The following is a 13,785-nucleotide window of genomic DNA, read 5'->3' on the forward strand; positions in this document are numbered from 1 at the left end:
GTTCTGGTGGAATTAAGAACATTTAGGAGCATGAGTCGGCAACACTGAGGAAACTCCTCTTCCCCAATATTGACTGACGTCAATGTGTCAATGTCGTTTTGGGAAACCTGAAGCCAGATGATTTACACGTTGTTATTCCTGGTTTAAACTGATTCACCTAGAATGGATGCTCACCTCACGTGAGAAGGCTTAATGATGCAACAACGCCGCGTCAATAAAGCGGCGAAGTTGAGAACTAACATCTCTGTGGTGGCAGTTTAACATCAATTAACATAAGATAATTAATACCTTTCTGAATCTCTTCCTCCCTAAGCAACTATTGGCTGGAAAGGAGATTTTTCGTCTTACGTCAATCATCAATTGGGGTAGGTTGAGGGGGAAGGGGGGAAAGGCTCAAGAAGTATTTAATCTTGAGCTGGCTGATAGTAAAAGTCTGTTGGTTTGTGTTGAACAAACCGAAATAACATTGTGGGCAAGGGGAAAAGTGCACTTTGTGTGTGTTGTGAACTTGGACCTACAGGGATTTGTGTTAGAGTGTGCTTGGATCTTATATTTGGATTAGCGAGTGGTGAGTTTCATTCTTTCTGATCAAACAAGTAGATAGTGAACTAGTTCGAAAAATATCATGTACATTTCTACAGAAAGATGTCAAAAAAGAGCAAAGCTTAGGTAAGTCCACTTTATGCACAGTGTTATCTGTACTGAGACTACAGTGACAAAACTGGCAACAATGAATAACTTCGACCGACGACAGGAAAATGACACTTCTCACATATTTCTGGTAAAGTAACTACAAATTTAAAAAAAGCAAAGAATTTAGACGAGAAGAGATTTAGCCTTAACTATTCATAGTTTTTCCATTACAAAACTATGCTAGTGTACTTCAATTTCGACACGAGAACGTGCTACTCAATGCGAGGTTATTACAACAACGTTACGTTAAAACTTTGACGAAGATTAATATCAATGATAATGAAAGCAAGATGTCCTATCGGAACAGACTACTTCAGAACTATTGTTTAGAAGCTTATATTCAATAGGTGTCAGCGCAAAATAAGACTTCCAATAGTCATAATTGTGTCAGAGCAAAGGCAAATGCAATTTGTTACACAGAAGTCAAACAAAAAGCTCATGACAGTTAATTAGTTATATATACCAATCATTATTCACTATACTAATATTTCTACATCTCCAGTGGAGCCAAGTCTTTAAAAACATTTGGTTGGCTTAACTCGGAGATTTGTTTTATAACTTTACAATAATATTTGTCATATGTAGGGGCAGGATATGCCCTAAAATGTTCCTTGGCCAGAAATTATAGGCTTCCACGTTTAAATATCGTTTCAGGCCATTTCTGTGAGGAATACATGAATTTTATAGATTTTATAGTGGATATTTTGGTCTATTTTCGGCATAAGTGCCCATTTCTCTTTGAGAATTTAATCCGAGAAATGACGAAATATCTGTTTATTAATTTTAGTTTCTATTTTGTTCCTTGTTAGATACTTTTCTTTGCATGCATATTTTGAGTTTTTAGTCCTATCGATTCTCATCTTGATTATAAGCCCTTATCCTCACTAACTATCCTAATAACGATATGACACTGAAAAGTATCATATTGGAGATGAATCGAATTAGGTGTATAATGATGAAACATTATGTTTCCTTTAAGCGCTAGGACTTTATTTAAAAAATAAAATGTAATAACAGGCCCCACAAGCTGGTGCCACTGTACATCTCTATAATTATTTTTATATAAACGATCTGGTCTACGCCACACTACCAAAATCCCTACTGAACAATGTACAATTGATACTGTGTTTACCTTAAGAACAAATGAAGGCAGGTAAGCAGATGTATGATTCTAACGTCTCGAGATTGTTATGGGTAAACTGCTTGAGACGGTAATCCCAATGGTTCACATTAAATGCTTCCATGCAAATATATATATTCGGAAATATAATGACGGAAGGGTAGGTAAAGACATATTTGAATCAGATAAACTACTACTTCCATTGCATGATTTTACTTAACGGCTCCAATTAGGAATAGATCACTATTAATCCCTATGAACACAGTTAAGATTGTAACGAATTATCACAGATAATGAGAAAAATGCAGATTTAGTGATAATCCTGCCGGGTTTATCCAAGATTCCTATGCCATATATAACCGATCCGAGAATGTTGTCCGGATTACACCAACGCTTATACGTGAAGTGAGGTAAGATTTACATTTTTTTTCCTTGAAAGACAGACCTTCCCAATGGTGTTATTGGTAACATCGCCGCCTTGTAATCAAGGGATCCGGTTTCGATACCCGGTGGAGAGACGTAGTGATTCTGATCCCACTTTAAACTGTAGATCCAGTCCCGACTAGCCTTATCTGTGCATAAAGTGAACTTGAAACAAAAACTCAGTTCTGTGATAGACAGTCATTTGCTGAATATTGGTTTCTCAGGAAATGCCAATGCCAGGTGGCAGACCTGAGTTTGATTCCCGGAGTAGCTGATTTCGAGTGATTTTTTTTCTGACAAGATGCAATACACAGGTGATAGCTCACCGTGGTAACAAGAGGTTTCATTTAATTCTAGTGATTCTGGGACATATCCAGCCGCCTTCTGGTTAAATATAAAGCAATTCTGATCGTAGTCGCTCTGGGAATAGCCCAGCCTCTCATCAACGGGTGACTGTCTTCTGTATTACATTTGTTCGAGTTAGTTATTCTGTATCAATATTGATTTTCAATCGTTTACTTTTATTTTTTAAAAAAATAATATAAATATCGTCACAATGATGAGAAAACTTGTGCCACAAACACTATCATGTTAAAATGTCATCTTCATATACCCAATAGTAGTTTCTGTGAAAAACGGACATGAAGTTACGTGAATTATGCTAACATTGTCCAGATAGGTAATTGAAATAACTCCTCATTTTCATTTTTGGCTCACACCGCGTATTTTTGCGATTTCTAGCCAAAGTTGCTGAGTTCGGGTACTATTATACATATGTTCCAAACTGTTGATGAATATCTTTCACTATTGACTTGTTGAGTGCTGTTGTCCATGCTGCTCTTATGATATAACGATCTTGCGAGGTCTTTTGGATTTAAATTGTTGGATTTAAACTACTCCTAAAGCATCCCACAAATAAATTAGTCTGCGCATGCCTATGGAAGAAATTGATAAACAGATACTCGCAAAGAGTAAACAGATACTCTTTCGTGCCCATGTCGCGACCTGAAACTCGAAACCGGAAGTTGGTAGTGAATTTTGATGTGCTCGGCTTGAGTGTCAAATGAAAAAAATTACATTTTCTTTTCGATAAATAAAACGTTATATTACTTACTCAATTTACATTGATTATAATGTACAGGGTGGCCCGTAAGTTCCTACCCATTCATATATCTTATGTCTCTAGTGTATAGAGTTTTCTGTGTGCTGTTGCGCATATTATCATCCCCGGCGCCTATGAAATGGCCCGCAAGAAGTCCGGACTTGACAACGTGTGATAACTCTCTTTGGGGATACATAAAGGACACTGTGTCGAAACAACTTTATAATTCCAATGAGGAGTTGAGGGCAACTGTTACAGCGGTATTTGGAACAATAACCCCTGCTATGTTGCGAAAAATGTCTCACAGAACATGGCGTAGCATAATATTATGCAGCGAGAATGAAGGACAGCACACAGATACACTGGACACATAAAATATGTGAATGGATAGGGACTTACGGGCCACCCTGTATTTTTAGGGGATGTACAGCACTGGCTATAAAAATAGGACACACAGATCCTGAAATACTAGATTTTCTGCAAGGCGTTATGTGTGTTGCCTAACCCTACGGCGATAAATCGATTTTAATAGGAAATTCTTAAAACCAACTTCCACAACGGACAACAAACACGTGCAAAATAACCCATGCAATGTTCAATAAAACTTGTTTTCAACTGAACCTTGTATTGAATAAATGGCTCGAAAGTAAAAGCTCACACATTTCCAATTAATATGAAAGTAAGTTTGGCAACTCGACGTTTTAAGAGTTTAGTAAAACTATATTGCCAATAGCCTTTTCACTATGAAAAAGAAAATATTTACATGCTTGTTCTTGCACCGAACTGCGGTAACATTAGTATGTTTGCGTGATTCAAGTAGTAATTTTCGAACGTTTCAACTACTGAGATATCGTCAAATGGCATGGATGGAAAATTACAACACAGCACTTGAATCTACATGACATGACAGTGACAGTGGATGTACCCAGATACTTCGCACAAAAGGTAACTTCATGCATGAATACCAAGCGGGCTGTTTTATTTCGCCGATGGCCTCGTCAATTTAATAAGAAAATTATAATGAATGTAAAGTTTAACATTTCATTTCTTTAAGCAAATTTCCTATTTAGTCTTGAGCAAAGAAGCTGTGTCAGGATTATTGTCAGAGTTTATACAGGGAGATTCAAAAGCCCCGTACCATAGGACAACTTCGATATAAAGATAAGCGCAGATAGCGAGGGGAAAGTTCGTTTTAAATCTCATGTGCTCGAATTTTCGGTGTAAAAATTACCTTAATTTAAGCTTTACGCTGGTAAAAAAATCGAGAAGGGAAATGCCTTGTTGACGTCAGTCATAATCAGGGGACTCTATTTGAATGGCTTATTGCAGAAAGGGACCTGAGTCACATTTTTGAGGTATCGGAGTTATTTTTTTCATCTCCACTGTGTCTAGCAGCATACTGCAGGGGGGTGCATTGAGGGTTGCATAATTAACTATTCATTATGTTGAATATTTGAGCCAACAACGGCACATTTCTTTCTTACACTATTAATATTATACGATTTTTCATTGTTTTCTCAGAATTGTGCAAAAGTGACTCAGGTCCCTTTCTGCAATAAGCCATTCATTTGTATTCGCCAGTGTTATTATACAATTGTTGTTAGAAATGTAAATGACTTGTTAATGTTCAATTAAACCGTTAGAATAGGCTAATCGGAACTGGGCTTACAGTTTAAAGTGGGATCCGAACCACCTCCACCGGGTATCGAACCAAGGACTCCTTCATTACAAGGCACCGACGACGTTACAGCTACGCTCACTTAGAATAAAGCACCGAGATTAAAAATTGTGAACAAGTTTAGGAAACACATAGTTAAACATGCTGATTAGGATATCAACTTTATTTCCTGGTTGATTGATTGACTGAATTAGGATTTTGGTTAATCGCGACGAAGCGGATGAGTGATGATGTGATCAAATTGATGAAGGGACACTCACAAAGAACATGCCGGTAACCTGGACCCCAGGCGTTGTAGTGCACTGCTTTAACCACTCCGCCACTGAGGTCGACATTGCTGGTCAAAAGGGATATAAGCCACATTGTTTGTTCAACGAAAGCAACTAGCTTTTCTGTTCCGCAGTAGTTAAATTCGGTCTTGAATTCCTAGACCAACTATAAAAACAGGCTACCTTGAACTAACCTTACAATGATTTTTTCATGCGCCATAGGACCACTGCAATTAGTATTCCGGGGCCCTTTGTTCACACTGATGCTAATTCTACGCACGATAAAATTGTGTTCTTTATCGTACGTGACCAAAACTATAAACCTGAAAAGGGATAGATTGCGTGTAGTGATATGTTAAGACACTACTGGCTGAGAAGGAATTAATAATGTTGTTAAACTTATCTCCAGCATTGATTGTGACAAAACCTCAAGTCCTTCGAAGATGGAAGTAGAGTATAATGCTTTTCAAACCAAGTAATGTCAAGCACAAGGGCACGTTCGAGATAGTAAGTAACAGCATTTGTCAATTTTCAAACAGTAGATACATAGCTAAGTCATGATAACAACTACTTGTTTTTTTTTGTTATCTCGCTACATTTTCAACAAAGGGGTAACCAGCAAAGAACTTGTACTTTCGAAATCACGAAGGGAGTTTACAACAAACAGGAATTATTAACATAGTTTAGTCAATAAGATAAAGCGAAAACCTGTCATGTCGACGAAACGTTCTGTGATAAAATGATTAAGAAAAAATATAAATATTCTGGCAAGACCAATTGGCCAGGTCATGATGATGTACGGTACTCGAAATTTGACTTTAATTTCAGTTTACACCACCAGGTGGTGCGCAGAGAGCTTAATTTACTTAGTAGAAGAAATAGCTGACAAAATGCCAATCTATATTTGCGGTGTCGCTTAGTGTTGAATAAATCATGAAATCCCTTTTTAAAACACTTGGTCAGAGCACTTGATAATGACAAGCTCTAAACTGCACTTAGAGGATCTTGTGGAGAATATGCAAAACTTCATTATCATTTCCCACGAAACGTGAGTTTTACACGCTGGCAAATGTTTACAACGATCTGAACGAAGAATACCTGTTGTTCTCAAACCCCCGAGTAACATATTCAAGGTCGAAGCATTAGGTAATAACAATTAGCAATAATTTCTGCTTACCACGTGATAATTATCACGAATATTACAGAATGCAGTAACAAAATGTAAATGTGTACGTAGCGTTGGTGTTAGCTTAAACTTGATCTGAGTGAGGTAGGAAAGTAGCAAGATTAGTAACTCAATGTTGATAGCTTCACGGTTTAGCGAAGTTCCTTTGGCGTAGGTAAGGGACGTAAAGAATTGTTTTCTCGGTACACTGTCGCGGATTTGAGAGTTGTTTAAGGTAAATATTACCATAGGAAAGTGCCGTGCAATGTTTCTCATGCGAATTTGGTGAAACCAGGTACTTCTAGATGTAACTGATATTCGTGTATCAACCTCAAGGTTGTGACTTTGGGAGAGTGAAACAAGAAAGAAGTGAATCAAAGAAAGCGTTATCATGGCTCTGTCTTCTTCAACTAAGAACTTACCAGAAATCTAATGCTAATAAAATCTAAACGTTTTTAAAGCACTGATCTATTGAGTAAACTTGCAGATAGCATATATAGTAACTCTGTTCTCAAAGTTTTCGTCAAGAATCAAAGAAATATTAAGTTACCTTGTAAAACTGTGATTTGTCACCTGAGTTTAATAGACGAATGATTCTAAATTGTACAATCACATTCCGGCAATCACACGCATGATTTAGATTATTACACACTGAATCTCATGCCCAGATAGTTACTAGAAAGTTCAGGATGTCTCGCAAGGATGTCATATTAATTGAAGTGGGTGACAACTTGTACTGAGTGAAACACATGCAATAATTACAGCCTTTGACAAGCACTCAAGCGCGCAAAATTAGTCTAAATTACATAATTCACATGGTCGAGTTTAGAGACTGTTGACTTGTAAAACATAGTTTCTTTTCTATTTACATAAATTAAAAGGAAAAAAATACCCGCACCATTCATATCTTTAGTAACTATATACTCTTATCACTTGCGTCCTTTTTGATATTTTCAAAACTCTATGTTGAGCACTTTTTTGGGCTTAGGAAACGAAACTCAAAGGAGTTACAGCAGCAATATTTGGGCTTCAATTTGGCACTAAAAACATTTGAAATATAGTCTGTCGTTTAGGAGGGGGACGTAGGGATGCAAGTCATCCATTTTTTTTTACTTCGAACTGCCACAGCTTTGTAGATTTTGCGCCGACAATAGCTGGACACATTGGAGACTTGGTTTGACGCTGCATTAAGCAAAATCAGTCAATCCATTTCTAAAGTCCATTCTATCTTGAGTCTGCGCTAAACCTTATGGCGTTTGACTTGTTCAATTTCCGCTTCAGAATTAAGACTATTTTTGACAAAAGAAAAATATGTTAATATTGGAAGTGCGATGATTATTGTGATTTTATAGGCTCATCTTGACACGCTACCACCCGAAGAGAAATTTCGGGGTCATTTTTTTTTCAGTCGGTGACCGTATGTACAATTGGGTGCATACATATTACCAAGCAAATTTGCCGCACTATTTTCAGTCGTTTTGTTCAAAATATTGAAAAACCAAGGAAGAAGATGTCAATCTCTTCACTATCATTAGTGTAAGTGCATTCTGAAAAATAACGTAAGATCTAAGAGGAAAAATCAATGAAAAGCAATGAAGGACAATTTGCCTGGTAATATTTATACATCCTACTGTAAATAAAAGGAATGACAATGAACGTTTCGAGAACGCACGAATAAACTCTATTCTGGTGCTATGCATCATAACATAAACCCATGTGCTATAAATAGAACTATTTGATGCCCCATGCTAACTTAGCATGCTGCTTTAACATCAGCTAAGACCAGAATTATCCACCGAAGGTGTGTCGTGAAAGTTAACTTGTCTGTCTCTTCGTTTCGAAATCACCGCATAGTCCAAAGCAAACACATCCACTGGCACAATCGTTTGTTCCAATTTGAACCACAGCATAGCCACCACACAACTTTCTGTATGGAAAGTGAATTTGTTCGTCAGTGAGATCACCGATGGCTTCATCGATTAATTCATGAAGATCCATCATAACCATCGAAGTGATATGAGAAACTAGGTGAAGATGTACCATTTTCGTTGACGTAGCTTGGAAGTATGGTTCTTAATCGTCTCAAATACACTTCTTGGATTTTCTACTCGCACAATTTTATATATCGCCTACATTCAAGCACTTTTGCCTCTAGTAATTGAAATTAAATTCCCAGTAACTAACGAACGCAAGGGAAAACATAAATTGTATTATTTCCTTATACTTTGCCACAAGTGCGTTGAATAGTTAGAAATTTCACCAAGTGTATCCAAGTTTCAAGTTTTTGTTAGCTAATAGAGACTGGACCTATAGTTTAAAGTGGGATACGAACTACTATGTGCCTCCACCGGGTAGTGTACCCAAGTGTTGGTCAGTTCAAGTACATTTATAATTCTTCGTAAACATTTTGTATTCTGGACACTTTGTTTAAATAAAATACGTAGTAACATTAAAAATTATGTTAATTGAGTTTGTAGTATCTACATCTATCTTCCTTGCATCCGTCGCGATAACTGTACTTTTGCACATACAAAAGAGGTGACTGATTTAGTACAATACTAGACCAGTTTTTGAAAGTATAAATTTGTTATGTCAATTTCAGCTTAAAAGCTCTAAATTTATGGTTACAAAACTGACTACATGTCCGATGTGTCTGTGCGTTCATTATATAATTACAAAACTGAGTGTGTTCAATATCAAACTATTACCACCCTTGTCTGTGCTATTACATTGCCTATCAATGTGGTAATGTATAATCAGATCCAACAACATTCTCAATTATAATTATCTTTTGTTTACTTTTCAACGAATTTTGCTGCTGTCTCCTAAATTGTTTCATTTACAATAATATTTTCACATCAATGTTTCATTCTATGATTTTGATTGAAATATTTTATTACGATTTTTATACAGGTAGTATTTTGTTTCGGTAGTTTTTGTTATTTTTAAGCATGTTAAGCTTAGTTCCTTAATTGGGAGCACCAGCGTCCTATACACACACAATAAACTGTACACAAACAATTATTATCTGGTAGTAAACGTTTGCGTCGGGAATTGCACAGTTTTTCAATACAAAAGCACAGACTATTGAGTTTCACTCTTTATTTCATCGCGAGGGACACAAGAGAAAGAAACTAAAGAAGAAAAACATTGTGCAACACGAGGAATCAATGACCGGAAAACTCTAGCATGCATGAGTCACAGGGAAGCAGCAAGCACTTTCGAGTTCCACCGTGTAACACGCGGGGAATATCTTATGATGACTGCAAAATTAAAAGGTACTTGCAGGCAGGAAGATCACCTTTCCTGCGTTTAATTTAGAAATCGGTTTGACCTTGCACTTGAAGACGTAAATCCTACCTCACTGTGTGAATCAGATAATGTCGTAAGGCGACGTGAAAGTCATTTCCTCTTTGCACGCGCAAGGTACTATCTTTAGGTCAAGTTCGGAATATTCTCTGACGTAAACAACAAATCTATTCGCGAGTGGCTTGGGGGAACTCCCCCAGTGGCGTAGTGTTGACGCTGTGATGAAGGGGTCCCGGGATCGATCTCGGTGTGACGACATTGCAGTGTCTTGGATTTCATATTAAACTGTAGATCCAGTTTCGATTAGGCCATCTCAGCATAAAGCGGACTTAAACTTTGACAAACCTTTTCGGGCCGAGCTCCGTGGTGGAGTGGTTAGTACAGCGCGCTTCGGCGCTACGAGCTCGAATCCAGACATGGATGTCCTGTCCCTTCAGCAATTTCGTCACATCCCTTATCTTTATCGTCGCGATTAGCGAAAAGTAAGAAAAATCAAATCGAGATAAATATTATGCAACAATATCGTCGAAAATAATTGTATATTATCCCATCAATTATTGCGCCCCCTTTCCTCCCATCCCCTCTTAAACATTCTATTCTCTGAAAGGACTAAGTTAATGTCAACGAAACGACGTAAATTCGGAGAAATAATTTATTTCCTATGTATTCTGGTGATTTTTGCCCATGAATATATTGGTAGAAGCTGTACAGCTCATAATGTAAAGTTCCACAACGTTAATACAGCTGCTAAGTTTTGTCGTACTACTTTCTTACATTCGCGCACAATTCGTCTTCAGCTACCATTGGAATAACTAATATGGTTTATCACAAGCCACGTGTGTTTGCTTACGGGACGCCACTGTTGCGTACAGTAGCGACAGCTTATATGGGCCTGTAGGGTTCGAGCCCACCCAATAATTTGTCAGTTATCATATTTTAGAAATAAATTCCTCGCGCTTAAGAAAACAAAACATTTCATCATTATATGAGGGTTTCATGTGACGTCAGAGTTCGCACCGCCGCCATGTTTGCGGCAGAGTTGTTTGTCGTCTGCAAGGAAATGCCCACCACGTAGGACTGCGCCAACTGTACGTTTGTTGTTAGTACTGCGTAAAATTTAAGTAACATTGCATACAATTAATGACAATGTTGTGTCATGTGGAAATGGCGGTAATTTTTCGTGTTCAAGCTCTCTGCGCAGTTGACAAAAAAAAGATATGAAGAAAAGGCGAAGTTTTGCGGTGTAGATCCATATGAACTGGAGGATAACGCTCGACCCAGCTACCTGGAATCAATTCGCATTCGTATTTATTAGTGGTTCGAATTCTGCTTGAAATATTTACATCCAGTACAGATTTACTAATATTTTCAAGGCTCTGCCATTATCGTCTCTCTTTCCTTTTAAGGTTTGTTCAGGCGCTGTAACTTAAAATGTTGAGTTGCTCAGAAACAGTAATTCCACTCCTTGCTTTAATATTTTTTGGACTCCTTGGCGGGGTGGTTAACACAGCGTGCTACGATGCCAGAGCTCCCGGGTTCGAATCGCGGCCTGGGCATGAGTTTTCTTTGTGAGTTTCCCTTAATCAATTTCACCATATCATCACTCAGCCTTGTCTTCACGATTAGCCAAAACTGGCTAAAGAGCGAAGTACAATAAACCAAATCAATTTGGGATACTTTGATATATCATTAATATGTTTTAATCAAGCTATAATAATAGTTTGTGTTAAATAACGAAATATAAATAATCAAGTACAAACGTAAAATTATCATGATGAATTAAACTTTGAAGATTATCATTTTTATCGTCAAATTTATTGGAAGTATCAGCACCTTTCTACCAAACAAGAACAAAGAAACACTACTTGCAAGTATGATTAAACACACCAGCTTGATCCATTTGTAATAAAAGTCACAGAGAAAGGTGATATATGAACTTACCTGAGATGAAATGTTCATTCTACAGTCTGTAATGTTTGCTTTGTTCATTAATGTTGGCACAATTTATTCTCGACAATCATCTGATCAAAAATTACAGAGTTCCGTGACGTGAAGCGCACATTCTGTTCTTTCTTGGGAAATTGTAGGATAAACGTGAGTTACTGTTAAACAAACCGAATACTGCACAATGCACCATCGTAAACAAGGATCAAATCTCCCTCCCGACCGCTTGAATTCCGTATGCTCACAAGAACAAGCCTCAATCATGGCTGCTCGATGCCACAATGCAACAGTTTGTGACGTACATTTAAAGAATTCTCACAAGTTAATATTTTGTTACATCTTCACTGTGTCCTACATTATATGCAGGCCTCCTTGATGGCTTAGTTGTAACGTCATCGCCTTGTAATCAAAGGGTTCCGGGTTCGATACTCGGTTGAGGCTCATTTTAAACTGTATGTCCAGTCCCGATTAACCCCTTTGTACATAAAGTGAAATTAAAAATAAACTCAAACATTATCTACACTATCCGTGGTCACGTCGTTATTTGGAAAGTAAGGAAGGAAACGGCTTATTTTAAACCAGAATGAAGATCTATAGGCGCTAAAATGGATGAACATTGACAGTTTTTTTCATTTTCCCGGATTAAGCACTCAAAAAGCAGTTATCTTTTAAATACGCAATTATAACTATAATCGACAAAAACGGCCACAATAAAATTCTAGCATTCCTCTCAGAAATAGACATAGGGTTTTTGAAAGTGTAAAACGTACATTTTCTGGTCAAGGAACAAAGAAGGCATTTTAGGGCAAATACAGAGCCTACTTGTTATGATATATAAAATTAGAAAACAAATCTTCAATCAGTCTACCCGAAGTTTCTCAAAAGTTAGGCTACTGGTTGCGTAGGTTATATGGAACCATCTTTTGATATAACAGGGTGTCTCTGTCTACCATTCAAGAATGTCAAGAAATCAACGGGTAGGTCAAGCAAGTCAAGATAAAGTCAATAAATGATGCTTGTGGTCAACAATTTTTGCTTCTTTTTTTTCAGTATATTGAATTTACATTGTTTTATGCCGGTACTGGGGTTTGATAAAATTGAATATTTGGAAATCTAAAATTATATTGAGTTGTGGTTAAAATTTGATCACATTGTTTCTTAAGAATGACGTTCTTGTATGCTAATTAAAGCATGTCTAAATCTCTTGTTGAAGAACAACTTCAGTTTCCATCTTAACCGACTTTGTGGTTGGGGTTGTTCATTGAATAAAAATATTTATTTTCTTAATTTCCAACTAAGTTGGGAGTGATTAAATAAATGTTAAGAGAAATGGGGAAAAGGTCAAGAAAAAGGAAAGAAAAGTCAAGAATTTTGGATTTGTTATTTTGGTAGACACCCTGTATAAACATTCGCTGTCTAGTGGCTGCTGTGATTTTTTGGTGACAGTGACAGGTTCAGATAGTTTGAACTCTTTGAGCGCTATCAAGAAATCACTGCAGACGTAAATCCGATTCGAACCCTATGACCACGTCCACTGCTACAGCTGCCACAAACAGGAAAGACTGCAGGCGGATTTCATGACTGGCTTCTGCCAACGTGAAGAGATAACGGAATGCCCCTTCCTCACGTGTAGGAGTTGGTTGTTGCGTCTTGTGGAAAGTCCTGGGGAAAGGAGAGGGTTTCCAACTTTCCTCCCCCCACCTCTTTGGCCCTTGTGTTTCCCATGTAAACATAAGATTCCAACCCAAGGGGGGGAATTACCTTGATAGGAACCGAACCATCGTCTCTCTGTGACGTACGTACTACGCTTTTTGTTTGTAAACCCAACGCACTCGTGGTCAGTCTACACTTATGCCATCTCGAACGACGCACGTGTGATATATTACTTGCTGTGGTTGGTGTTTCAAAGTTTCTTTTCGGATTCTACTTCCAGCCCTCGCAAAAACGAGTTTATTTCCCAGGCAGCAGTTTTTGTGCCCTAACGCAGCACATCGAAGCATCTTCTGGCAGAATCAACACAGAATTTCGTGAATATTAAGGTTATCGTATTTTGCAGTGAAGGCAAAGGTGAGTTCAAGAAGT

At 37.6% G+C, this 13,785-nt stretch overlaps 1 protein-coding gene across 2 annotated transcripts in view; it reads left to right on the plus strand.

The window, feature by feature from the left end:
- The first annotated feature begins 440 nt into the window (after window positions 1–440).
- The window catches only part of Esp (Epidermal stripes and patches), a 34,802-nt gene continuing 21,457 nt past the window's right edge, over window positions 441–13,785 (plus strand). The window contains exon 1 of one of the 2 annotated variants that reach the window (XM_083110296.1): window positions 441–568. The gene's annotated coding sequence lies outside the window, so the exon portion shown is untranslated. Of the gene's footprint in view, window positions 569–5,640; window positions 5,793–13,785 lie in introns of those variants that run through there. The other variant, XM_083110295.1, reaches the window with a different exon arrangement.

This window comes from Lepisma saccharinum, chromosome 24, assembly GCF_977018435.1.
Source record: "Lepisma saccharinum chromosome 24, izLepSacc3.1, whole genome shotgun sequence".
NCBI classification, from domain to species: domain Eukaryota; kingdom Metazoa; phylum Arthropoda; class Insecta; order Zygentoma; family Lepismatidae; genus Lepisma; species Lepisma saccharinum.